Source organism: Crocodylus siamensis, chromosome 10, assembly GCF_052110815.1.
Source record: "Crocodylus siamensis isolate JL-2025a chromosome 10, ASM5211081v1, whole genome shotgun sequence".
NCBI classification, from domain to species: Eukaryota; Metazoa; Chordata; order Crocodylia; family Crocodylidae; genus Crocodylus; species Crocodylus siamensis.
Genome location: NC_143404.1, coordinates 60,347,411 through 60,372,981, shown reverse-complemented (window position 1 = coordinate 60,372,981; position 25,571 = coordinate 60,347,411). Strand labels below are relative to the sequence as shown.

At 47.8% G+C, this 25,571-nt stretch overlaps 1 long non-coding RNA gene across 2 annotated transcripts in view; it reads left to right on the top strand.

Annotated features, from left to right (window-relative positions):
* Positions 1 to 25,571, top strand: part of LOC149856683 (uncharacterized) — a 71,656-nt gene that overhangs the window by 28,629 nt on the left and 17,456 nt on the right. The window contains exon 1 of one of the 2 annotated variants that reach the window (XR_016444500.1): positions 8,368 to 8,581. The exons of the other annotated variant lie outside the window; for it this stretch is intronic. This is a non-coding gene — a long non-coding RNA (uncharacterized LOC149856683). Of the gene's footprint in view, positions 1 to 8,367; positions 8,582 to 25,571 lie in introns of those variants that run through there. 2 annotated transcript variants of the gene reach the window in all.

Here is a 25,571-nt window from a genome sequence, read left to right as displayed (position 1 = left end):
GCAGCGCCCATCTGTGCACACGCAGTTGCTGAGATGGCAGATGCTGATTTGGGCAACTGCACATCCAGCTGCATAACCACCCAATTGGGTGAAACAAATGCCATCCCCTTCCAACTTGCATATGCAACTGTAGTCTTTGTGCATGCTAATTATGCACCCAATTAGATATGGTTTGTTCACACAATGACATTGCCATTGCAAAACCCCCACCTCTTGCCCTTGTTAGCCCCATGCCTCAGTTTCCCCCAATACTGTGCATAACATCCGCTCCCTCCCAAGCCATGTTGCAAGCATCTGTGTAGTCTGAGGGCTCATGCTGGGTAACATGAAACACCAAGTGAAGAAAGAAAGGCAAAGGCAATGGAGCACATGACATCAGGAGCACCGTTGAAATCCAAATCTCGCCCGGTTCTGGCCTGGACCCGGCGCACCGAGCTGCCCTTGCAGGTGGTGCAGAGGTGTGGGCCCCTGCACCAGCCGCCCCACTGCTGCACCCAATGCGCTGCCCCAGCAAGAAGTTAACTGTTTTCTGCAAAGGAAAAAAAAATCATTTGGGGAATAGATGGAAAACGGAGATAGCGTCAGGCAGTCCTGGCCTGTTCTCCACCTGTTGTTATTTTGGTCTGGCCCAATCAACCTGCTAGCCAGGCTGGAGCCAGAGACCATCTGGAAAAACTGCAGTGTTTATAAAACTGACATGGAGCGGCACCCCAGGGCCCTGACCTCCCACACAAATCTGGAAATGATTAAAATGGCCCTGGCTGTCTTCACTGCTGAGAGCTCCATGCTGAGAGCAGCCCACCGAGGACATTTGGAGTTCTCATTAGCAAAGCTGGAAATGTAACCAGCTCTCCTGAAAGACCCCCACCTCCCCCTGATTGTCTGTTTGCCTTAGTCCTCAAGCAAAATGCAGCTTTTTAGAAGAAATACCAAAAAGGAAAAAGAATTCCAAGGCGAAAACCTTCCCACTGGAAATGTAAAAAAGGCAAGAGCACTTTCTGAAAGGGGACAGCGGTGGCAGCAGCACGCCAATGGGAAATATAGTCGGCTCCAACGTGGGAGCAGCTTTCTCAGCACACAGAAATGTTGGCCGGTTCTGAATAACTGTTCACAGAAGCGAGAGACTGTGCATGAGACAAACAGAGAAAGAGCTGGAGAATGATGTACCGCACGCGCGCGTGCATGTGGGCGTGTGTGTGTTTTGGAGAAAGAGAATGAACAATGTACTCTGTGTGTGCATATGAGAGAGAAAGAGAGAGAGAGAACGATGTATCATGTGTATATGACAGAGGTGGAGAGCGAGAATGATGTATGTGTGTCTGTGAGAGAGCGAGAGAGAATGAGTGATGTACTTTGTGTGTGAGAGAGTGTGTGATGTGCCATACGCACGTGAATGATGTATTAGATCATTAACGTGTGTGTGTATGAGAGAGAGAGAGAATAGCGAACATGTGTGACTGCTAATGTATTGAAGTGCATGTGTGTGAATGTGCGCACAGCACTGTGTGATGAGCATGCACGTTGCTGGGTTTGTGGGGTATTTATATATACTTCTGCATGTCAGTTTGTATACTTGTACGTGTGCGTGATCACGGTGGCATGCACATAACAGAGTGAAGTAGTACACGTGTGCCCATGCAGGTAGGTGGAGATGGGCATTTTTGCAATTATGGTATTTCCTAAACGGACATAAAACTACTTCGTATTTCAGTTGGCCACAAAAATGCCACGCTTTAGTGGGGTCAGTGAGCCCAGGCCTCTCCTTCAAGTGGGGGTGAGGGCCAGATCTGACACACCTACATGTGCAAAACATATGCTCACTTGTGTGCCTAATTTGTGTGCACAGAAATGGCAACTGCATGATCAAAGCCTCAAATTAGTTTTTGAGATTTCTCTCCTGAGCTCTTTCCAGAGGGGCCTTTCACAAAACAACCTCTCCAGTATCCCTCCCCTGCTCAGTGCCCTGGTCAGTGTTTATTTTTGGGAACCTGAATTCTAGGCCTCTCTGGCTAATTTTGTTAAACTGTAATCCTCTGTCTGCTCAGAAAGCTATGCGGTATCTCCATGCACCTCCATGCTCTGTCTGGCTGGTGTCTCTCTGCCCCAGCTTAAATGGTCACATGGGCTAATCACCCCAGTTGGCTAACTGCTGCCCTAGTGAGCTGGCTGGCACCCTCTATTTCTGTAGCAAGCCCAGATAAAAAGGAAAATAGCAGACAGTTGTCAGGGGGAGTCAGGTACCTAAATAACTGAGGATCTGGACCCACACGCTTAAAACAGAAAGAGCTACTGTAGCACTGGTGCCCTGAAACCTGGCTCCAGTCCCCTTTTTCTGCATACTTGTATTTAGATAAATATATTGCAGGAAGCCAAGTCACTTGGAGCAGCATTTAGTGTCTGCTCCCCTGGATGTGGAAAAGCTTCATTGATTGGGCTGCGCTTTGGGTTGGGCTCTTAATTTGTAGGATTCCTTTGGGACTGACCACACACCACCTCTCTTCTGGGCTTCAAGACCGGCCGTGTCCTGACAGGTCTCCCTGACCACTGCCCTGCGTCCTGACTGGGGCAAGGGTACGTGAAGCAGAGTCCAAAATTCAAGCCATGTTGGACCTTCCTGACCCAGCCTGGCCAGAGGGGGGACATGTGGCTAATTGCTGCCCTAGTGAGCTGACTGGCAGCATTTTAATTAAAGGGGTGTGACTAATGAATTAGCCATGACTCGGAGCCATCCATGGAAAATTCAAATCAACCTCCTTTTCCTTTGCAAGTGGCTAAATATCTGCCAAAATTAAAGGGGGTGGGAGGAGTGGAAGAAAGGCAGGCCTCAGCACAGGGCAAAAATGGGACTCTAACGCTGCGCCATGCGGCCTTTGATTCCTTCTCGGGGCTGGTCCTGTGAGGTGTCGGGTGGTTAATGCAATGGGAACAGGGGAGCCACGCACCTTGAGGGACAGGGTCCGCAGCGTGCAGCCGAGTTCTCAGCTCGCCAGGCAGTGATCTAATGTACAGCCCCAGAGCCAGGAGAGCATTGGCAGCCGCTCTGAGAGGGACTTTTGGATCTGATTTGCACACTGTCGTCTCGCCCTGCCGCATGTGCTCCCCAGTGCCGAGAGGCAGAGGCTGGGTGAGGCCGGGGGAGGTGGTAACGCAGCTAGGGCTGGGAGCTGGCAGGGACCATGGCTCACCATGAGCAGCCGATTGATTTTCAAACAGTTCTTGGCCTGGGCTTTCCTTGTGAATTAGCTCCAGAGCCCCAGAAGGAATTGCAGTGCAGATGAAGCACCTGTAAAGGCCTCTGGGGAAGCTCTTCTTCCCTGGAAGCTATAAGAGCAGTTAAAATCATGTTTTCAAAAAAACCTCTTCAGTGCAAGAAGGGGAAATCAGTTACTGCCATGGTCTGGCTTTTGCCCAGGGACCTCTTGGAAGAACATCACCTTAGAAAGCTGTGGGATTTGGTCCTGTTCACTGATGCTATAAGTGGGTAATCGACTATCATCCTGGGACTGGGGCACTAGCTTGCAATATGAAAGATAGACTGGAGCCCCCCTGCCCCCCCCCCACTCTGCCACTGACTTCCTGTGTGTTCCTGGGAAGGTCACTTAGCCTCTGTTTGTGCCTTTATTCCTGGCTGTAATGTGGGGATAACAGCTCTCCTTCCATTACAAGGGGCTATGAGGATAAATAGGCTCTGAGGAGCTGCAGTGCTAGGGAAATGGGGCCATCCTAAATGAATGGTAGTATGCGATGCCAGACTACAGATCATCATCCAAATGCAGCAGGTCTACTGGAAGCTCTGGTAATAGTTATGTAGAAATATGGGATATGTCATATGAATTAAAGCAGTGTCCATCTACTTTAGTATCTTATCTCAGTCCAAGGCCTCTGCCAAATGCTTCACAATCAAGGTACAAGAAACCCCATCATGGACCATAAACACTAACCAGGTTGTAGGGAACTTTCTGTCTAGACCCAGACACATTGTGCCTGGCTGGTGTCATTGCAGCCTCAGGATTCAGGTCCTTAATAATAGCTGCTTAATCCTACTAATGAAACAGCCGTGACATCGGCTAATCCTTGAATCCTGTGAAGCTCAGGACCTTGGTGACACTTTGGGGGAGTGAGTGTTTTGGGTGCTTGCCTGGGAAATCACTGCCCTGTGTACAATGGAGTCCAGAGTTTGGATGGGACACATCCAAACAGAGCCCATGACACTTGTGCCTGGTCCCGTGTGATGCCGAGTGCCCCCGGCTTGACAGCTCTTGTCCTCTCCGTTTTCCACTTCCTTAGTATTCATCCTATGATGCTAGCAATTTTCTGCCTCATCCCGAGGACTGTGCTCAGCTTTCATCATGTTTCACAGGCACTGGCTGTCCCTAGCTCAGTTTCGTAACTACCCGAGGGGCTGCCAACACCGTGGCTTTGCAGATCTCGGTGGAGAGCTGCTGTGATTTGGGGGGCGGGAATCCTTGCACTGTTCACAGCTGTGTGGTGACGTCAAGCGCGGTTTGTTTTGCAACCAGCGGCCTTTGGTCTGGAGTTGCAACACGGACTGGCATATCTGCAGTGTTTGCAAGTTCCTCACGTGGCATGCAAGCCCCGGGGCTCTGTATTTTCTCTTTGCAGAGCCAGTGGGTGGGAGTGTCTGGGTAAGGCAGAAGTAGTTTGGTAAAACACAGGCTGCTCTGACTGCTCTGTGGATTCAGGTTGTTGGTTCCCTTCTCCTGCACTGCATAGGAAAGCCTGCGGAGCCCATGTGTGTCTAACTCCAGTAAAGGAGCCAGCACTTGGCCCCTCCCTGTCAACTTTGCCCTGCTCTGGCAGCTATCGGGGATTCCTCCTGATAGAGGGGAATCCTCTGGAGATGAAAAGTCAGCAGCAGAGCTGGCTTTATGCCACTTACCTACCTCCCGTGCGGCAGTGAGACTGGAGGACTCTGCTTGCTCCTACTCAGAGCCGTCTTTTCTTGCCAGCCAACCCCTGCACAAAGCCATGCCCCGATTCAGGAGTCAGGCCCCTTGTGTCCAGCTTTCTTCCAGCTCTTCCCTCTTTCCCACCTGTCTATCTGCAAATGTATTCCTTTTTCAGTTCATTAATAACTGCACCTGCCTTGTTAAGTAAGTGCAAAAAATGCGTGCCTTGGTGGACGGTTTTAGAGACAGCACACGCAAACCAGGCAGCCATCCATGAAGCTGAAGGGTTCCTGGGCTGGGGCTAAGCATCCAGCTTACGGGGGCAATCACCCTGTTTGTTCACGCAGTTGGAGTTAGCATGACAGCAAATCGGACGTGCACATTCCTGCATGGGGGATTACTGTCGGGATCTGATTCTCAAAGGGAGACCCGTGCAATGGTAGTTTCCCAATAAGGCACTCCTAACAAACAGTGATTTCTAAGCCAAGCCCAGGGTTCGGGTCAAATTAAACAGTGTGGCCATGAAGCTGGATTCAGCGAGCTGTGTACATTTGGAGAACTGACTCTCCCAGCCGGGCTGGTCCAGCTCTCCCTCTCCCTTCTCTCTGGGAAAGGAGCCTGTGCACGGTGCACTGGTGATGGGCATCCAGCTTGAAGACAATGTGCAGGCAGGTTGTGGTTTTAACACACACCAGTGACTGATTTTCACTTCTCCCATTCCAGGCCGCGCGTGGTTTCAACACTACCTGCTGCTCGGCATGGTCACAGAGACCGTGCAGGAAGGGACACGCAGGATCTCTACAGTCGCCCAGGCGGGGGTTTGAGGCCCAGCTCAGGTTCCCAAGTGGGAGTGTGGTACGCCCTCTTGCCCCATCCTTTTTCTCAAGGAGCTGCTCCATTCTGGCTGGTTTATGTCTGCTAGACGGATGAGCTTCTCTGCAATGAGCCTGGCTAGATCTCTAATGAGAGCTAGGTAAATACGTGACTCACGCAAGCTCCAGTGGACCTAATCCCTGAAAGCACCCTGGCCTTGGGCTTGTCAGGGCCTATTTTGAAACTATTGATCCCTCTTAGCCCCCTGCTTTAATTTCCTAGTCGCACCATGCCCTGCCCTGGCTTTTCTTTCTCCCTATTGTTTCCTACCACTGTGGGCATGACAGGGCTCTAACCAGATAAATGCTATGGCCCCCCTCCCTCCCCAGGCTGCTGGAGAAGGGGTACAAGGGCAAGCAGAGTGGGGTGTGGTGCAGAGCCTTGAGGATGACAGCAAGGCTGTTGGAGGTAGTGTGGAAGGGGAGCTGGGGAGTTGGGACTGCTTTGCCTCAATACTGCCCTGTCCACCTTGCTCAAGGTCCCGCTGGGGCCCTTCTCCCCACGGTGCCTCAGCACCTCAGCTCTGCAATGGATTTATCGTCCCAATACCCCCATGAGGTAGAGATACCCAGTTTACAAGTGAGGAGAATGGAGGCCAAGGACCCAGATCCAAAAGCTATTCACATACCTTACTGTTGTTTAGACCAGCGGGAACTAGATGCTTAAGCCCCTTGGAGGATATGGACTGAAGTGACTAACCCGTGGTCACATAAGGCACCATCCCAGACCTGCATCCAGGTCTGCCGATGCCTTGCTCATGCCACGACCCTGGACCTGCCTCCCTCTCTCTTTGTAAGGGAAGCGTCCTCTGTCCCTGACTCTTCTGCCCCTGCTGCTGGCTCCTAGCCTGTCCTGCGCAGGAAGGCCTGGGCTCCGCAGGGCGAACTGTGTGTTTATGCACTTCTGTACTGCAAGAAGCCTCCCCCTCGCCCCCCTGCTGCTCCTGTTTCCTGTTTCTGGAAGCCAGGTCGGGGTCAGACCCAATTATAACCTGTGGCAAGCGAGGCTGAGCCCTGAGGCCCTCTACACATTCCCCCGCAGTAAAAAGCAGCAGCTCAGTATCTGCCTTCCCGTTCTGTATCTATTCATAGCCAGAACAATACAAACGCCTCCAGACGTTAGCCCTGCTCAAGAGCCTACTCAGTGCAGGCATTCACCTCAGGGCATACCTCGGAGCCCGTTGGCGGGGCTGACATAAATCTTCCTGTCGCGTTCTGGTTAGCCACCGTGCTGAACCGGTCCGAGCACACAAACCAAGCGGAGGTGTCTCAGGACACAATTGCTAGGGGAGCTGAGCATCTCTCATGTTTGCTTAACTTAATGGACACATGGGTGTGACAAGCAGAGCTTGGCTTCAGTCCCTTAGAAGGAAAGCTTCCTTTGTTCACTGTAGGGCGTATGGATACATGCATTGAGGCAGCATATATGGAGAATGAGAGAGAGAGAAAAGCCCAACCCCCAGCCACGGACATGGAGCACAGAACACCTCAGTGGCTTGTTGGGGGGTGTCTGGACAGTGATCCTGTGCTCAGGGGCCAGCCCGCACCACGGGGCTGGGGAGATGTGTAAGGTGGGGGGAGCTGGAGGAATGTAACTCCTCCGTGCTTCCCATCTTTTGGCAGACACCAGAGGAGAGGCACAGGCACAGGTCCTTGCATTGACCAGAAAGATGGTAAATGGGATGCCCCCAAATCATGACTAAATCACCAAGCACATGGCATCTAGGCTGGCTTGTCCAAGCACAAACAGTGGCTCTGTTTACAAGGTGAGGCGTGTGTGTGTGTGTGTGTGTGTGTGTGTGTGTGTTTCCACACACCAGCATGCCATTGAAACAAAGCACTGCCCACAGCAAATCCATTGTGGTCCTAAAGGCTTTGGGGGGAGAGGGGTAGAGTTTATTATAAAAATACATCTCTGTATATATACATACAGTTATATATATCTACACTCCTAGTCCCACACCAGGGACATCTCTAGTGGGCATACTGCTCCGGACCTGAGATTTGGTCTGGCTGGGAAATGGTGACAGTCATGTTCTTGGAGAGCCCAATGAGTGATGAAGGGTATTGCCTTGAAAACAGATAAGAGGAACTGCCAAGTAAAAGGCATTTGGATACCACGCAGTGATGCTGAGCCAGGTGCGAAGGTGTGGGCAGACAGATTAGATAGCTGCAGGGGAAGCACCTCTCACTTCCCAGCAGCCCCATGGTCCTCAAGTCAGATGCCTGCAGCCCCAGGTTAGCGAGTGACCTTCTTCTTCCTCACTTGTGCCGCTCGATTGTGCTCACAGCCCTGAGCAGAGGGTGTTGCCAACGCGGCCCACACTCAAGTGGCATGGTGCCTCTGGCAGGCCTCTGAGGCACGTTTCCTGCCCTGCCTCTATCTTGCTTCAGGGGGAGGGATGTAAGGGCAGCAAATCACAGCAGCCTTGAGCAAGCGCTGCTCTGCAGAGGGCTGGGAACAGCTGGATCCAAGGTTTGACCGTTCCCTGCCACCTACTTGGCAGTGCACAGCTCCCAGACCCAATGCCCAAGTAGCACACGGGGCTGCAGCTCGAAATCCCTTCTCTTCCCAGCATGGGCTCATTCGCCAAGTCACAATCTGTCCCCAGAACTTAACCTCTGCTCTCGCTGGCCAGCAGTGACTCCCTGGCTTTCAGAGACAATCTGCGCTTCATCCTCCGTCTCTCTCTGCCTGCACGTTGCCACACGGACGCATCCACGAGTGCTCCAGTGCCTGAGGAAAAGGACTAATGCAGAGGAACGCACAGCTCCAGGCTACTTGGAACCAGCCCACCGGTATGAGAGCATTTCAAAAGCCTTCTCCTGAGGCCATAATTTTTCATAACTAATCCGTTTGGCCTTTCCCTCTGCTCCAGGTCTCTCTGCTACTTGCTTTTCTCTTTCCAAACCTCATGATAACAGTGGCTGTTCTGGCAACCTCTCCAGCAGTCATTCTTTTCAACAGTCCCTCTCAATTTGACCTGCTGGAGCGAAGAGCATAAATACTGGCCAGAATTGGCCTGGTTCTAGCCCAAGGGACACCCCTACTAGACAAAGCTGAAACTGTCCCCTCAACATGAAGCAATTTGGGTTGAAGGGCCTGCTAACATTTTCAGCACTCTTTTAAGAGAGATGTTGATCAGCTGGTGGTAAGCAGACTTGAATCCCCAGCCTGCCACCAGGGTTAGAGGCCCTGCAGTGGATAGGTATCCAGGTTGTGGCTGTATTGGTCGAGAGGAAAAGGCAATCAGGACTTGTAGCAGAGATGATATCTTTTAAAAGATATCATCTCTGCTACAAGTCCTGATTGCAATGGGTAGAAAATAGACCTCACCTTTGTCTCTTCCCCATGTGACTGGCTCTGCTCATTGATCTCAGTACTGAATTTGTAGTCACTAAGAACCAACGCAGCCCTGTTTCTGAGCATTTCTGAAGTTCAGATGACTACAAATTCCCATAACAGAGAAAAAGAGTTAAGGCACAGGGGTGGGAGCCAAACAATTTGAGTTTTGTTTCTGGGTCAGGCACAGGCATCCTCTCTGACCTTGTGTGAGTCATTGGTAACTCCTTGTGCCCCTGATTCTCCATCTGTGATAAAGAGAGATTATTTCCTGAGCTACAGCCTTGAAATAGCGTGAGTAGGGGCAATCTACCCAGCTGCTTGTGGTAGCAGGAGACCCACTTCAATGATCTGAGAGGTTCTGTGTTGTTATGGATGTGACGGGGCTCCTGGGAGTTGTATAAAAGATACAATATACACAGCGAGTAGTAGTATTAATTTTCATTTGTCCCCCCTTCCATTCCTTGAGCATGTCCAGGGCTGACAGGGAAGTGCTAACACCCACCAGAGAGACTGTCCACGGGAGTTTTTCCTCTCCAGTGTTGGAAACTGCAATTCCCCAGCAGCTGATAAACATTGGGATTAGTTTTCATACATTCATTGGTTTTTAGATCCTTCTCAATACCTAGTCTGACCTAATGCCTAAAACAGGGCATATGACTTCCTGAGCTAATCCCTATCTGAGCTAGAGCAGAAAAGCTTCTGGGCTTGATTTAAAAATTCCCAGTGATGGAGAATCCACCAGAATCCTTGGTAAATGGCTCCAGTGATGAATCCCCCTCATTGTGAAAAAGTTTGCCCCCTATTTCTAGTCCAAACTTGTCTGGTTTCAACTTCCTGCCGCTGGATTTTGTTGTGCTTCTCTCCACTGGATTAAAGAGCCCTCTGTGTTCAGACTTCTAGTCCCTATGTAGGTATTGTATCCCACTACCTGGAGCAGCTGCTTCTGCTGCTGCAAATGATTCATTGAATCCAAGCTGCTTTACACCAGCTAAGGGGTTGGCCCATGACCTTATCCAGACTCCACTCAAGTTTGCTCATCACCAGTTGATAGATCAGGCTATGTTGACTGTTTTCATTTGCAGCCTGTAATGAGTCTTAGACTCCAGACCAGACACTAAGGGTATAGTTACACCCGTTCTGGGCAGCACTGAAGTGTCCCAGTGAAGTGATGACACCCTGAAATAGGTGTGATGTCATCATCTTACACCAGGACTTGTTAATATCAAAAAGCACACGAGAGAGGGTGAATTGAAGGGCATGTGCTCACCGCCACATGAAAGCCACTGCATTACAATTGTTCTGGGGTATATGTGTGGAGCTGAGGTGCCAGGCTGCACTGAGTGCTCTCTAGCATGGACCGGTGGTGGTGTAGGCTTGCCCTCAGTGCAAGATGTACATTAGCACTGATACCCGTAGATAAACCATTGTTGATCTCTTTAGAGCAATGGCAGACAATTGCAGTCCTGCTCTTAAGAAAAGAAAAGAAAAGAAAAAAAAGAAAAGAAAAGAAAAAAAAAAAAAGAAAAGAGCATTCTGTAAAAACATGCCCAGGCTTATTTGTCTCTCAATGAATCCCGATCAGATGCAATCAGTTTACGTGGACTAATACTGGTACCACCGTCGCCCCTGCTAAGTGGTGGAGAATTCTGAGGCTTGGCAAGTCAGCTCCCACCAGAGAAGGAAAAGTGATACGGAGGCTGGAGATATATGTTTGATCTAGGCACCTATACATATCTTATAGGAACCACAAACAGCTGAAGGAAATCCCCTTTTAGGGAAACCCTCCACCAGTTCTCAGTTCCCACAATGCTACAGTGCCCCAAGAATTGTCTCTAATGTAGAGAATAAAGCAGACCACAAACTCCCTTCTGTTTGCCACAGATCCTCTCCGTGGTGGACTGCATTGCACAACGGGCAGCAGTCTAAGGCTCCTTCAAAGACTAAAATCATGTCAGCACATTAAAAGAGGAACATGTGGGCCCATGTGTGATCGAGCTGCCTGGTGATTCCTGTCACAGCGTTATTATTACAGTAACTGCCAGCCTTGCAAATGGAACCTGGGTTCTTTCTTTCTCATGCATTATAACTAGTCCTAAACCTGCAGCCCTGCTGTGTTTGAATGCTTCTTTCCGTGATACCTGGGCAGTCTTGTGGCCTTCAGCAGGTTTTCTTGGGGGGGAACACAAGACAGCAGACACTGCCGTTGATGGGGCGTGAATCAGAATAGACCCCCAGTTCCTGCTCCCAAAGTTGGGTGCTCTCTGCCGGGCTAAAAGGAGTTAAAACAGGGAACACTTATTTCTGTGGCTCAGGTCAACAGCCCTGATTGTGATATATGGCAAGCAAGCAGCTCTGCTCCTTCTCAGAGCAGACCCATGCTGTGCTGAGCTCACCTACATTCACTTTTGCCCTCTTTGCAGCCTGTGTGCCTAGTTTAACAGGTACAATAAAAAGCAGGACTCTGGTCCTGAAAACGAGTCACCAGGCTAAGGAAATTCTTCAGGCTAATTCCTTTATGGTGCGCCTGGCATTTGACACCCCCCATAGTTAGGGCTCAAATTCTGCAATTCCCTAGCAGCTGATAAACAGCGCAATGTCCTTCTTGCCTTGTCTATACTCCACACTGCCTGCCACATGCTGAAGTGCAACACCCCTTTAGGGAGGAGTCTGTCAGGCTGTTTGGGAATCTGGCATTTGTCTTAAATCTGACAACGCTCAGGATTTCTAATGCTGGCCCATAAGAACCACCAACCTCAGTCATTCCAGTCAGTCACCCTCTTGAAGGGTGTAAATCCTGCAGCCCTTGCATGCCCTGGGGTGTGCAAGGCACCACCCCAGCTTAAGCAATGTAGAGCTTCCATGTTTACCTATCTCCTGCCCTTGTCCAGGGGAAACTAATTCTCCCTCACCCTGCTCCCCTGGCTGGCATTAGAGAGGCACTGGGTACATCTACATGTTCATTAATGCGCATTAGTTACTATGCATTTATTTAGTTTAGTACTTGCTTAGTGAAGTACTAACTAAATGCACAATGACTACAGTTACTGGGTGTGTCTACATGTGTACTTACTGTGCAATAACTGCTGTTTTTAGGCTGGTGTCTACACATGCAGCCATTAAAGCACAGTAACACTGTGTGTAGACTGACTTGGGACTAAAGTTAATCCCCAGTCAGTCCGCACATACAGGATTACTGTGCAGTAAGGCATCTACACGTGCGTTACTGCGGAGTAACTAATCAGGCATAAATTTGATACCTGCATGATTCAAGTATCCAACTACCTGGAGCAGCTGCTTCTGCTACTGCAAATGATTCATTGAATCCAAGCTGCTTTACACCAGCTAAGGGGTTGGCCCATGACCTTATCCAGACTCTATAGACCCCACTCAAGTTGGCATAAGTCGCCATATTTACTGCGCAGTATGGGCATGCATGTTTAGACACATGCCCATACTGTGCAGCAATTTTTTATTATTGCTCAGTAATTTTGGTTACTGTGCAGTAAATGTGCATGTGTAGATGCACCCACTGTGCAGTACTGCCAGTGCACAGTTTTTTTGTGATGCTTACTGCGCAGTAGCCTAATACTACTGAGCAGTAGTGTATTAACACAGTTTTTTACCTGGCATGCTACTGCACAATGTTATTAGGCTATTGTGCATTAAGCGTCTTGTGTAGACATGCCCAGTGTGTATAAATAGATGTTTCCTCTCTAACCTGAAATCCATGTGCAGTCCTGACTGGCAGTCAGGGGACTGAAAGTAAGACAAGAGGTTGCATGAGAGAAAAATCTAACTTAAAAACTTAAAGTATCATTTTTATACACACACACACACGTGTGTATGTCTGTGTGTGTGTGTATATATATATATATATATATAAAAAAAAAATCTGGCAATTTGCTTTAATAAATCCAGGTGCAGGAACTGCAGATACAATAGGTTATAAAATCCCACGGCAGAGTATAAATACACACAGTGCATTATAAACTCCCTCAGCAGATTATAAACACCCACAACAGGTTATAAACACTGCTGTAGCATCTACCCACAATAGAAGTGAAATACGGTACTTGCAGATATTGTAAATACCAGCAGCCGACTGTAATGCTTTTCTGTGGACAATGCATTCTTTGGGGAACGCAGAAATCAGTGGCTTTCTTTTCTAGGTTTTTTTGGTTTTTTAATTGAATGGACATTCCTGAGACTTTTGATGAGATTATCAGCAATTTGGGAATGTGCAAGGTATTGATCTTAAGTGGGACATGAGTGCCTAGCTCACTTTTTGATAACCTGGCCCTTTGAGCCCTATGAAAAGTATGTAGGCTGCATATGCTTTTTCTGTACTATGCTTTATCCCATGTGTTCAACTATCACAGACCCAGATACACCTGCGCTGCTCAGGGAGCGATTGCCTTAGCAGCAGCCAGACAAGTCTCAGGGATTGTTTCCTAACTCACCCTGGAACTTTCCCTTCCACCTCTGCAGACCTAAGTTTTGCATGAACTTCCCCAGGGTTTGTTACACTCATGCTGGATTCCACCCTACTGACTTCCCTCTCCATTGCAGCAGTAGCTGCATTTTCTGTGCCTGGTACCAAGGTCAGCGGGGAATCCCTGGTCTCTCCCTAGAGTTTACACATCACTCTCTGCTGTCAGTACAGTTTGTGGTGAAGACTTTCTCCTCTTCCCGCAGTCATGTGGCCTTTCAGGGAATCTGATGCCTTTGGGAGGGGGGCGGTGAATGTGCACAAAGGCCTTTATGTAGCAGAGAAGAACAAAAGGCAATGTTAGCCACTCCCCCAGGATTATCAGTGCAGCAGGCTCTCACCACTGCACATCTCTCCACCATCCCTGTCAAGTCTGGTGACCCACGTGCCTGGGGAGGTAATTGCAGAATAAATTGGCTGGGCTTGATCAGCATGTGGTTAATCTTGAGCTATGCTTGTCCATCAGTGTGAGCAGCAAGCAGAGCACAGCAGAACCTTTCCATGCAGCAATTACACAGCTGGAATGCCTTGAGGTGACGGGTTAGTCAGTGCCTTCCTGCAATGCAGTGGGGTTAGTTCAAGAATGGGATCCTTTTAGATTATTTGCCGTGTGCATAATGTCACTCTCTCCTGGAATGGTTGCTAGTTACTTATTCAGAGATTACTGTTTCTGCTTGTCACATAGTACCATCTACTTGACCCCTGCGTGTTTCACAAATGTGGGAAACTCAATGCATTTTGTGGTAATAGGGGACTGCATTTGCGCTTTTTTGGCTAGGAGCAAGCGTGACTAGTGGACATCTGAACTCCAACACCTTTGAGTTTGGGTCCTGCCATGGATTTGAGGAGTATCCAAAGTCCCAGACTGATGGGTCTGGGAGAGAGGAGACTGGCTTGGTGGTAAAGCCACACAGACTTGAACAACTGAGCTCGAGCTTGGCTCATTCAGTTTGGAGTTCAGAACTAATTCAGGTTTAAGCCAAAAACCCCCCCAAAAAACAAAATTAAAAAACCCAACAGAAAACCCAAAGCAGTTAATCTTCCTGACACTCACTGTTAGCAAGGGACAGAGCTCTGCAGTTTCATGGCTTGCAGAAAGGTTACTGTGTGGCCAGTAAGTGTTGTTAAACCATGCAGTCTTGTCCTAACAAGCAGTACAAAAAGATTGGGGTGTGTTGAATACACTGATAAACCTAAGGGGATTGTATCCAAAAGAAGTGAATTGTGGGCATTCATAGTAAAACTTCACTCTGCTACAGTGCTTCCCATCTGAACCACTGAACAATATTAAATGGGTGAGATATTTAGGATGATTTAGAAAGCCACTGCAGCTAGAGCTGGTTGGGATGTTCTTGGACAGTTTTCCATCAGAAATGCAGCTTTGTCAAACACAAAGTATTCTATGGGGACAGGTGGAGTTTAATGACATTTTCTTGGGGGAAAAAGTGTAAGTGAATCATTTTTGCCTTTTCTTGTTTTGTTTGGATCATGGCAAAGATTTCAGTTTAACTGAGTTACAAATGTTCCTCTGACTTTTGATTAATTTTTTTTTAACTTGCATAATATATTAACTATAATATTAAGAATTATATTATTTAATACACAATATATTAATTTGGTACAGTGGGTGACCCATATTATAGTTAACACCAGAGTATAACATTTTTGTTAATCAACATGATTACATTAAAAGAACATGTTTCTTATTTTTCATTTTGAGCTTTTTTTTACTTACTGAAATGACGATCTGATGGTTCCAAACCAAGATACTTCTGAATTTGGATTTTGCAGGACAGTTCAAAATGTTGCTTTGTGCTCTAATTCAGAACTAAGACCACAGCTTGAAATAGGCAGAATGTCCCATGCTGTGAAATTCAGTTTCCATCTCTGTGTCCCGTGAGCATCATTTACATGAACAAGTACAGGGATCACATGGGAAATTTGGTAGCTGGCAAGGGTGCCCAATTAGCCATATTTGCATGTGCAGTTGACAGATTTGCCTGTATTAATTGTGCTAATTGTGCAGGCAAGTTAGTGAGTGTACCTAGATGAAATATCTCTCCGCTCTGTGAGTCAGTGCAAGACAGGTGCCTCCTGAGTCTGGGGGGGCAAAATTTGTGGGCAGACCTGGGGACAGGCCAAAAGCCCCATATCCACTCCTATACTTCTGTGTTGCAGCTTAGTGCCCCCCCGCAACACGCTGCCAGCCCGCACAGCAAAAAAACTGCCCCGTCTCGGGGGGGGGGGGACACATGCCCCCCCCCCCCAGTCACCTGTGATGCAAGGCTTATTTACCACTGAAGCCCTCCCCTTAAAGGGACTTAAGTGGTGTCTAAACATCCCATTTCATTCAATTGTCTCTCTGGACCAGTGAACCTCATAATGAAAAACCTCATTCAACTCCCACCAAAGTCAAAGTCTTTCTGCTGATTCCACTGAATTGAGATTGGGCCCTCTGGCCCATCAATTAGCACAAAGCCTATAAAGTCTGTGTCATGCAAATTAAGCTTAGATTTCATAGATTTCATAGACATTAGGGCTGGAAGGGACCTCAGGAGATCATCGAGTCCAGCCCCCTGCCCAAAGGGCAGGAAGTCAGCTGGGGTCATAGGATCCCAGCAAGATAAGCATCCAATTTGCTCTTGCACAAACACTGACAGCTCTGAGTCAGCAATGAGACATCCCATCCCTTTGCTTACAGATTTCTGTTGTAGGAGTCCTTGTGGTTCACAGGCGCTTGTGGTACAGTGCTTGTGGTTCATAGGCACTTGTGGTGCAGCCATGCAGCTCTTACTCTTCACTGTACAGCATTAACCTCTGACTACTGTAGGCTGACCAAGCCTCTGGATCTGACTCAGGGCAGACAGTGGACAGATCTGAGTAAGGGGATGATATTTTTATAGTCGCTTTCCAAAGAGGAAATTGCATGTGAAACCCCTGCTGCCTTACAGGGCTCTTCTTCAGGCACCGTTATGAATAGGCCTCTTCTACAAGGCTGCACTGCATAGGCTGAGAGCCCTGCACAGATTCCCCTGTTAGAAAAGCAAATAGTTAAATAAAGAAGGCCAAACCGATTCATTAATGACAAGGAAGGGGGAGGGCGAGGAAAGTGACTCCATTTATATCAACACTGGACTTTATTTTACAAAGGAAGACGGGAAGCCATTCACATCCTGGCCCAGCAAGAGGCCGGGCGATGCCCCTCTCCCTCTATCCCCACTGCTCCTGCTTCCTGCAGGAATTATCTCTGCTCTCCTGTTGCCAGGAATTGAATTCTGACTGGTACGAAGCCTCAGGACAGGATATAAACAGGAAACGTCATCTGGATGACGCCACAGGTCTCCAGGCACCCGATGTTCCTGTAATTTCAGAGCTACGGATATGCTTGCCCTCCAAACCGGCAGGATAGGATAGCTAGGGAACAAATGCCATCCCGAGTTCCTGTCTCCTGAACCTATTTCGAGAGAGCTGTGGTGTCCTGCTTCAGAAACAAAACATGCAAACAAGAGAGAACCATGCCCGGGTATTTCTTTCTAACAGGTTTTTTAGAAAGCAAAGTTTTGAGGTGGGGGTGAAAGGACCAATAATACAATAGCCTCCTGTGCTTCCACAGTGCCTCCATCGTGGCACGCTGCAAATGTTGAGAAAGCCTTCCCATCTTCTGAGAGGTTACGAAGCGCTAGATCCATTTTACGGATGAGTAAACAGAGGCGATACTAGGTTCAGCAGCTTGTCCAAACCACAGTTAGTCTGTGGAAGATCCAGGAAAGGAGCCAGTGAGTCCCCTCTCCTTGGCTTATTCAAACTACTAGACTCAGCTAACTTGTACCCACAGGTAAAAGTTTCCAGTGAGCAGCGACACAGGGGCTGGATGCCTTAGAGCCCCAATTACAAAATCAAACACCCGGTATAAAGCAGGAAAAATGAGAGGAGAAGAGTGAATGTGCAAGAGGACACAAGGGGGAGTTTGTGAAGTTGCCTTCAAAACATAAATCACATAGCTCTGGGATTTAACAGATGGTCAATACCGTCCCATGGGTGGTATGTGTGTGTATCTGCACACATGCACCCATCCACCTGCCTTGTCCACCCACACCCATCACCCACACACATATGTATAGGTCTGTGCTTGTGTTTCAAAGACACAGATTGGAACAGAGTGATACAAATGAAATAAAAGTAATGGCTATGAAATGTATGAAACATCTCTCCCAAAGGAGACCGGGCGAGGTGCAGAAACAGGTCAGGCATCAGACTCTAGGTTGCAGTTTACACCTTGCTAGCCCTGAACAGGAACAGAAGGCAGACATGGCAGCTGATAAAAATGTCAATGAAAGCAAGGAGAGGAAGTGGCAGGCAAACCAGCTAGCCTCTGGGATGCGATCGAATGTGCTGTTTCAGCAGGAAATGTTTTGTGCATTTCAGGCTGTAGAAGTTGAAAGAGGTTTGATTTTTTTTAACATCTGTTCTCTTGGTGAATTAGATTACCATGGAATTGGGAAATGGGGAAGAAAACTTGGTCAGCTTCATCCTCCCTAAAACATTAGAAACTTGAAGACCAAATTTATTCTTGCTGTAACTCCACTGACTATCACAGATTTCCATCAGGGATTCATTTAGTCCTTATTGTGTGATGGAGTTACTATGAGAACGGACTGAATAAAACCTGCTTTTTTTCCCTCCCATGAAAAGTGGCTAATGAAAAAAAATGTCATTGAACATTTTGCAATGTATATATGTGAACTTTCAAAGCCTACAGTCTATTTTATATTTTTATGATTACGGTTTCCCTTGTGTTTAAAACCAAAGTGCTGTGGCTCAATTCAAATTGAAATTTAAAGTTTGCTTTGGTTTTCAAAAACTCAAAGCACAGGACCCATTCAATTTAAGGCAAAAGATTTTTCCTTGTTGTCATTTTAGAAAGTTCTTATGCAAAAATGGGACAATTTCTAAGTAAAAATATCATTCTCTCACCAAGAAGAAAAATCATGTTTGCTGATTCCCTATTGTCATGGTAGGAACTAATGTCATTCCAAGAATTTCAGTGAGCTCTGCTTTGCATGTTTGATGGCCTATAAAAATGTAGTGTCTACCTGATATTTAAAAAAAGCACTGTGTTGTCCAGCACAAAGAAACAGATTCAGTGCAATGAACTGTTGGTTTTGAAGCCAGTAGAAATTTTGCCACATTAGCAACACAAGCTCAGCTTTTCCAACTTCAAACACGCCATGCTCTTTCTTTTCATTTTACGAATATAAAAACTTTTTCCCCTGGTATGAGGTCCCTGACGAGGCTTTTGATTTGGGGTGTGTTGATTTGAGATGCCAACTATACCGCTACAGCCCAGCTCTTCATCAAATGTGGTCAGCCACTTGCAGATCTGACCCTCGGACAGCATCCAGACAGAAAGAAAGCATGGAGTTAAATCAAGTGAGACAAACCAGTCATAAAATGGAGAGGAGAAGATAATTCTTGGCCAAGATAATTGGCCAAAATAATTCTTCAGCTTTCTTCCTGATTCAGCTACAGAAACTTTGCAGAGACATACAGTACCTGCACACAACGGTAAGTGGATTTAGCACGTTTGATGGTATTTATTTTCAAACCTTATCTCTCTGAAGGCAAATGAGAGGTCTGATTTACCAAGGAAAATTTGTAGCAGCTCTTGTGAGGCATACAGTCTGAGCCTGCTTTATAATCCCTGCTCGCGTCTGCTGTTTATCTAAACTGGAGGTTTTTTTGTAATCTGTAATGCATCCATGTTCTCCTTCAACAAAGTAATTAAGCAGGTCATTGCTGACATAATTGCTTCGAGGAATAGGGAAAAATAAACATCTCATTGGTGGGACCCAATTAATGAGCTTGTAATTAACATTAGCACACAGTTCAAGAAACATGGCAAAAAACCCAAGCACTGCACATTGCCTAAGCCCAAGTGAGCTAGCAGTATTCAGGGGAATAAACGTGCTCTCAGGGCAATGGTCTGCTGCTGTTTTGACTGTGCCCAGTAGGTGTGGGACATATTAATGTCCCGCCATCCCTTTGGGGCATCCTCAGTTGTTACAGCGAGCCGTTTAATTAACATTTTCCATATGGGACAAAGAAAAAGGCTCCTGCAGGCTTTGCCTCGCCCCTGGAATGATGGTTCCGCTAGCTCCCAAATCACAGCAAGGCTCCATCTCCTTCTGGCTTCCAGGTCATGCTAACTATATTTGAAATGGCAAATGAACAGGTGACTCGAAAACAGGGCCAGAGGGAAGGCAATGTGTGATGGTTTCAAGCTCAGGCCTCCCTTCTGCCTACGGGCCATTGTGCTTGCACTGGGAAGATGTTAACACCTGAACACAGGCTGTCCAATTTCCAGCCTCTGCGCCTGCCATGAAAGAGCTACTTCTGGTGCATGGGCAAAGACAGACTGTGGCAAATCCCACTGGGAGCCATCTGATGCAAATTCTAGCACTCCCGAGGCCTAGCCCTTAGTTGTTCCTCGCACTTGCCGGCACTCCAAACGCCGGCACCTCCGCCGAGCGCTCACGAGTGGCTTGTCCTCAACTTCACAGTTACCAAAGGGCAGAACTGGGGCTGGAACCTAGAAGTCCTCGTGGCCCAGTCCCATCCCCTAGCCCCTGTTTAGCTCATACATGGCACTTTCAACGGAGTTTACAAATCCCACGTAGCCAAGCAATACCAAGCTACAACCTGGAGAAGGTCAGTAGGAGACAACAGGTAGATTCATAGCTGGTTAGGGGCTGGCAGGGACCTTGCAGATCATCGGGTAGAGCAGTATAGTTCAGTGCTGTGCCTCTGGGAAGGTGAGACTGAACAGGCTCAGCCTAAACCCCAGGAACCTGGGTCTGCTGAGGTGCTGCAGAGCTGGAAGTTTACCTGTAGGGTAAACTTGATCCCCAGCTCCCAGTCCTGAGTGCTCAGTCCCCACTGGGTCTGAACGCAGGCACTTGGGATGAGTCCAGAACAGCCTCAGTGGTGAATTTCTTGCTCTGGAGTGAGTTGGGGGCTCCAGAGTAGGGGAGGGGGAGGATGAGCCATGCTCAATCCTGTCCTCCACAAGACCTCCTACTCACTCTGTACGGAAAGGCCCACACAGTAGCCCATAGGCTCCATTTAGAAAGGTCTGTGGTAGCTCCTGGGTGTAGGAGGTTCACGCCCACTTGTGTTTTGCTTTGAGTTTTGGGGTTGGAACAAACTCAAAACGAAGCTTAGGCCAGACCACCGACAACTGCCTCAGTTTGCCTGGAAACTACGAGGTTTAAAAATATCAAAACTCAAAAACTGCACAGAAAACCAGGCTTGCTTAATAAGTCTCTCCCCCACACTCGCTTGAAACAGGCCAGGTGAATTCATAATGTGATCCAGGCTTTCTCCAGCGGTGGCCAAGAGCTGCCAGAAGTCCATACCAGCTTGTGTTTCAGATTTGCAATGAATCTTCAAAGGCTCAAGCTTTCCTGCTTTGGGAGGCTGGCATGAACCCAGTGCAAGGGCTCCCACAATAGCCTTCCCTCAATATGAATATTAAAGCATTTTGACCCACATCCTGCATCCACTGAAACCAACAGGAAGTTGGCAAGCAGTTGAGGCAGCCAGGAGCAGGATCAGATCCTTTCTGGGAGATGTTTCCATTAACAGTAAACTGTGGGCCACAAAAGCGACACTTAATAGGAGGCAGGAACACAGCCTCGGTGAGGAAGTGGTGGGAATCCTATTTATTTGCTGAGTTTTGTTTTCATGAACTTCTCCATGAGTCAAGCCCTTCCTGTGAACGTCTCGCTCGGAGCTGCAGCTCTCGCTGGCATGCTGTTAATTTGAAAATGGTTATTTTATTGGTGCATTTTACTGCACAATGGAGGCTGTTCAGGAAAGAAGAACAATGCTTCTCCCAGACAGGCCCCATAGTGTCTCTGAGAGCCTGAGTTAGCAGAAGGTAATGCAGGTGTTCACTATTACCTAAACACAGTTTGCCATTCTTAATTGTGCTGCATATGCAGATGTGTCCATGAACTCTATGTCCCTTGGGGTTTCATAAAGAGGGTCTGATGAGCTGTACTTATGAATCACAAAGTGTGCAGTTGAGAAGGAGAGGAGATTAAGAGGTTGGGAAAAACATTGTGGAGACTGTCCAGGAATGTACGCTTCCAGCACACTAAATCCCAAGTGGAGGGAGGTGGACAGGATGTGAAAAGAACCCAGACGCACGCCAGCCTGCGAAACCGCAGGACTAGTCCAGCAAAGAAGGCCTGAGGGAGGCCTTGCCAGTCTCCTGGAAGGCACACGGACTAGAAATCAAAGGTGGCATCAGTCTTTGTAAGCCATTGGGTTCTAGCGTCTCTGCTGAGGATGCCAATGAGTTCAGGGCTAGTTTTTGCAGTGGGCGTCACGAGGTGGGAACTGGATCCTCTAATTTATTCCACCAAAGTCTTTGGAGAGAACAAATGTTAGCCACTTAACAGATTTCAGTTGGATTCAAATTGATGAGTTTAACCTGAGCCGCAGCCCACTGAAATCAATTGGACTAGTTCCCCAGTGGCGTCTGGATTCTGGCATAAGAGGGGGAGGCTTGAGTGCTTTTTTCTTGATATCATGATATGATTAGGGATTGATCCTGGAAGCATGTGTTAACAGGTGCAGTGTTTAGCAGGGGCACAGTTCTGGGGGACTGGGTTTTGTGCCAAATGCTGCACCTGTTAGTGAGTGACTGAAGGATTAGGACCTTGATTTTTGATAAAGAGTCTGATGTAATGCAAGCAGGAGTTAGACAAGCTGGAGGGAGAGTAGAGAAGAGAAACAAGATGGACTGTGAAGTTGAACCATCTGGACCCTGGGTAAAGGTCTTGCACCATATCTTGGTTAAGTGAAAGGGGAACTCGAACAGTCAACACGTACTTGGAGTGAACAGATGCCAGCAGTTTGGCGGGGTGGTTTAAGAGCTCATAGCTTGGAGGAAGACAAGCAGAATTTAGGCTGGATCTCCTAGGAAACATCCCAGCCATAAGATCTTTCCATCCAGATCCAAAGGCAAAACTTATTTCTCTAACGGGTTGAATCAGAATCCCAGGTGCAAACACACACCTTTCCTCTGCCCTACAAATAAGGGAGTCCAGACCAGATTTTACAGTATGGCCCAATCTCTAGTGCAAAGCACTGAACATCAGTATTAGTCCCCTGGAAACAACTCAGTGACAAAGACGAAAGCACTTCGTGTTGAAAAGATTTTGGTTCCTCTGCTGCTTCCTCTGCCTGGCTGCCCGGGACACAGCAAGGTCCTCTAGGGCTGAGAGTCGTTCCAGGCAGGAAACAGGTGGGCTAAATATTTTTTAAATAATAGGGTCAAATCTCTCTTGAAGAAGGCACAGCATGTTTCCCTCACACCACCTAGTAACTGGGAAGGTGCTAGCCAGAACAGCAGCAGGTGCTTTAGGGCAGATATGGGAGGGACGTTTTGTTTTCTCCTCCAGAGAAAATGCTTTGATTAAAGGTAAAAATGGAAATGGTTTTCCCAAGGGAAAATAATCGTGATAGGCACCCTGGGGCAGGTGCATGGCCCTTCAGAGTGCAATCATGCCAGTAAGGCTAAGGGTCAGGCATTCAGCTGGTAGAGACCTAACTGCCAAGTGTTGCATCCTGGCAAAACCCCTCTGTGCCCTGGGAGGGGGCAGTCCTGGAGGGCAAAGGAGAGTGGTCAGTTTTACCTGGCTCAGGGCCTCCAAGACTCCCACTGGCGCCGCTGTGTCCCTGCACCCAGCTCCTATGGCTGGGCAGTGCCCGGCTGTTCCTGCCATGGCAAAGACTCTGTGTGAAGCAGGGGGGTTGGTCATTCTGATGCTCCATCTAAGTTGGCACCAAGCTGATACCCCTCTCACCCCCTCCTGATTACACTACTGTAAACCGGCTGTCCGCTCCGAGCCCCAGGGTAAAGCATGCTGATGTGATGGATTCCCAGTTCCTCTGGGGCAACTCCATTGCCATCCGGGGAGGAAATCTACCTCTACAGGTTATCAGATGACCTCCTTAATAGACACAAGCCCTTGTCAACCCCATTTCTAAATCCACTTTCATTAGTTTTAAAGTTGATTAAGAAAATACCTTCTGCTCTCCTTCCCACTGTGAGGCGCCTTCAGTACTGTCAGCGGATTCAACCAGTGCAAGTGAGAGCTTTCACCGCTACTTTTGCTTGCTGGAAATGTGTGTGCAATCTAATACGCCCTGTGTACGTCAAGGGCGGGCTGCACACATCTTGCTCCAAACGTGAACAGAGGTCGTCAGTGGATGCTCAAACAAGAATGTATTGTTAAGGGACAAATGTTTGTTTCTCTCCATTGACTAAACCAGCCACGCTGCGGGCTGCATTGAGCAGCATTACACAGCGCAATATCTGTTCCTACAGGGGGAACTGCTTAGGTTAGCAGCACACGTTGTGTGAGGAAGCAGGTGCTATGAATTCCGGGACAGATGTTACCTATTTCCTGCCTCAGGACATTTCCATACGAATGTTTAACACTGACACTCTGTGTGTTCATGTCAGGGAGGAGGCAGCTGCCTGGGACACGGGTGCAGGGCTGTGGCCCATGTGACGTGGAGGGAAGGACAGTGAGCTCATACCGAATTACATCATTCAGGTCTGTTCTACAATGGAGCAGAAAGGATGCATTGTTGAGGCCGGGCACTTTCTGGGTACCAGCCAAATCAAGCAGTCCTTACTCCTGCGAGTTTTGCCTGAGGAAAGGGAGGAGTAAGGTCTTTGGGATTTGACCCGGTGACCCAATCATAGTAAATATCTCAGAGAGCTGTACCAACGCACTGCAAAGTGATAATCTCAGAAAGGTAAAACAAATAGCAAAGGGAGAGCTTCCAGTCTCTATATGCTGTGGTGATGGCTCTCGAAATTGCACGTGCTGATTGGTATATTTTTTAGGCTAGAATGAGCCTTGAGTCAGATGGTAGCAGGAGGTGGCTTCCTGTTTGCTAAGTAACAAAATATACTGACTTAAATTATTCTTAAATCAAAATGTTGTCAGGGAGTGAGGATGATTAAGTAAAATAATAGCAGTGTCGAGAGCCCTGAAAAGCCAGATACATTCATCAGACTTGCCACGAAGAATCTGTTACAACACCGAAATATGCTCTCTGACCTCTTGTGCTCTGATTTGCTCTTCCAAGTCGGTCCTTTTGGACATCCCCAGTCACATGCTCGTAACAAACATGATCACTGGGGAAAAAAGTGCAGACTGGGATTTTTCAGAGGGACCTGGTATCATTAGGTGCTCAGCTTCCTTTGAATATGGGTGGGAATGGGATGTTGCTGCCTCTGTTTTAGGCCTATTTGGAAATTCAAATACTTATTCCTATGTGTATGTTGTGATTCAGTTGTCGCAGTGTGCATGCCTGTCTGTATGGTGGAAGCATATTCTCTCTAAAATCAGCCCAGGTTTCCCAATAGTTTGCTTAAGGACTTCTGTTTTACAAGCTAATGCTCATGTGCTTTTTGTGCCAGGGGCACTGTCACGAGCAAGAAGCAGACCTGTCCTGTTGCTTCCACTCTCGTTCTACAGACCCTCTGGGTGTGTCTACATGTTCATTAATGCACGGTAGTTATTTCACATTTAGCTTAGTATTTGCTTAATGAAGCACTAACTAAATGCACAGTAACTACAGTTACCAAGTAGTAGCCCCAGCACACTTTTTTTTGTCATGCTTACTGCACAGTAGCCTAATACTACTGCGCGGTAGCATGTTAGCACAGTTTCGGTTTGGCATGCTACTGCACAGTGTTATTAGGCTACTTCGCATTAACCATCTCATGTAGCCACACCCTCTGAGAGTCAAACTTCCAGTCCCTGAGCATACTTAGTTAGGACAGCTGATAAACTGGGTGGCAACGCTCCATCCAGTTCGGGGCATGAGGGGCATTTCCAGGAACAAAGGACATCATACCAAACTTC